Below are 2,500 nucleotides of genomic sequence, written 5' to 3' on the forward strand. Positions count from 1 at the left end.
GTTATATAGACTCCATAGTTGATCATTATTCGCTCTATAGTCTGAATAAAATAAGCAGTGTGTGGCATCATGGAGGTGAAATCGTAGGTTTTGTTGTGCATTAGTTTTCATCTGAATAACAAAACACTCTTCCGTGCTGATACAATGGAAGAAAAAAAACACAATATAAAAACTAGATTTATTAAAAGTGAGACAACAGTTTCGAAATCCACCTGGATTCCATCTTCAGACCTGAAGATGGAATCCAAGTGGATTTCGAAACTGTAGTCTCATTTCCAATAAATCTAGTTTTGTATTGTGGGTTTTTCTTTTTCTTTCTTTCTTTTCTTCCAAGTTTTCATCTGTTGTTAAGTTTTTTGGCAACTGGGTCTGACATTCAAAGGGGGAGGGGACGAGAGGAGAGCATAAAATAATATGAAATAGATATTGCATAAAATAATATAGGTGATGGGGTGATAGCAACAAAACAGTAAAACAACAAACAGTAAACAGTAAACGAAAGAGAAAAGGTGCAAAAGAGGCGAGCGGTAAACAAAGTAACAAAGTGACTGAAAAATATTAGGAAACTATTTGCATAAATGGAAGCTGGTTAGGTTAGAGGTATAACAAAAACATAACAAAAACAATCAAAGGCTATATATTTTTTTTCTCTGTCTGTCTGTCTGTCTGTCTCTCTCCTCTCTCTCCTCTCTCTCTCTCTCTCTCTCTCTCTCTCTCTCTCTCTCTCTCTCTCTCTCTCTCTCTCTCTCTCTCTCTCTCTCTCTCTCTCTTTTTCTCTTTTTTTCTTTTTTTTTCTTTTTTTTTTGGTATGGGTTTGGTATTATTTATGGTAGCTTTTTCACATCCTCCGGACCGAGCACAAACAAACACAGACGTTGTGCGTGGATGTGAGCGGTCCGAAGGCTTCTTCCTTGCTATGTGGTTTGGTGCGCTGGTTCATGTGAAGGTAAAATCGAAACGAAGAGAATTATATACAGTCAAAAAATATAAAAATACATATATACAAATGAGGGTGTGTGGCCAGCGCATAAACTCATTAAAAGGGGTGGTGATGTTGTGAATGTGATGATGTATGATGTATGATAACATGATGTAGTGATATGATGTGGTGATGATATCGTGAGTGTGTGGGCATGTTGTTACCTTCTGCGCATGAGCGGTGGAAGGTGGCTGGAGTGGTGGTATGGGTTTGGCATCATGGTAGCTTTTCGCGTGGAAATCATCCTTCGGACCGAGCACAAACACAGACACAAACACAGACACAACACAAACACAAACACAAACTCAAACACAAACACAAACACAGACACAAACACGAACACAAACACAGACACAAACACAAACACAAACACAAACACAAACACAAACACAACACAAACATAAACACAAACACAACACAAACACAACACAAACATAAACACAAACACAAACACAAAACACAAACACAACACAACACAAACACAAACACAAACACAAACCACAAACACAAACACAACACAAACACAAACACAAACACAAACACAACACAAACACAAACACAAACACAAACCACAAACACAACACAAACACAAACACAACACAAACACAAACACAAACACAAACACAAACACAAACTCAACCGTTGTGCGTGGATGTGAGCGGTCCGAAGGCTTTTTCCTCGCTAGGCAGTTTGATGCGCTGGTTCAGTTGATGAAAGAAAATATACAATCAAAAATATAAAAATATACATATACAAAAAAAAAAGAGAGAGCCTCCTGTAGGGGTGGGGAACATCCTTCGACATGCACGTACGTATGCATGCAGTTCGGAGGCCTTCCCTCCCCCCCCAACAAAGCATTCAGCTCGCATAGAAGGGTTCTGGAGGATCTCAGTTTATCAGCGGGAGTGTCCTGGGCCACCACGGGTGTTTTGTTTGTGTGTGTGTCTATGATGGCGTCGTAGTTTGTATTGTCTATGTGTTGTATGCGGCCCCATGTTCGTTTGCCGCTCGCGCGCAGTTGGGCCAGGGTAATATAACACTCGCAAGGGATAACACTAATATAACAAGCATAACACTAATATAACAGCGCCGTCAAATAAGGGCTGTTGGACCTCACAATATCTTAACAAATCTGAGAAAGAGAAAATGGTAATACTGAAATAAAATATTATCGATATCAGCCTTATTATAACAATATCTATATTCTCATTTATCATTACTACTACTACTACTTCTGCCACTACTACTACAACTACTACTGCTAGCAACACTACTCACAAGACGATGTGGACATAGGTGACCAATTTTTTTGGTGAATCTTCCAACATTTTTTTAAGACCCGAGACCCAGCTCCAGTTCTCAATTTCAACATCCTTATCATTGTCATCCGGTTTGATAAGCCTCTCAGTGAGATATGAGAGGGAGGGGGTAAGGGGGACCCTAGGGGGGGGGAATGTTCGATTTTGTCAGGTTTCTATCTACTTCCCAGATCATTTTAAAAGGAAAATACATACCAACCTA

General features: G+C 39.5%; 1 long non-coding RNA gene across 2 annotated transcripts in view; it reads left to right on the forward strand.

Moving 5' to 3' along the window:
* Positions 1-2,500, forward strand: part of LOC119599061 — a 7,746-nt gene that overhangs the window by 1,204 nt on the left and 4,042 nt on the right. Inside the window, exon 1 of one of the 2 annotated variants that reach the window (XR_005231056.1) lies at positions 1,886-1,916. The exons of the other annotated variant lie outside the window; for it this stretch is intronic. This is a non-coding gene — a long non-coding RNA (uncharacterized LOC119599061). Of the gene's footprint in view, positions 1-1,885; positions 1,917-2,500 lie in introns of those variants that run through there. 2 annotated transcript variants of the gene reach the window in all.

The sequence above is a fragment of the Penaeus monodon genome, chromosome 42 (assembly GCF_015228065.2).
Source record: "Penaeus monodon isolate SGIC_2016 chromosome 42, NSTDA_Pmon_1, whole genome shotgun sequence".
Taxonomy (NCBI): domain Eukaryota; kingdom Metazoa; phylum Arthropoda; class Malacostraca; order Decapoda; family Penaeidae; genus Penaeus; species Penaeus monodon.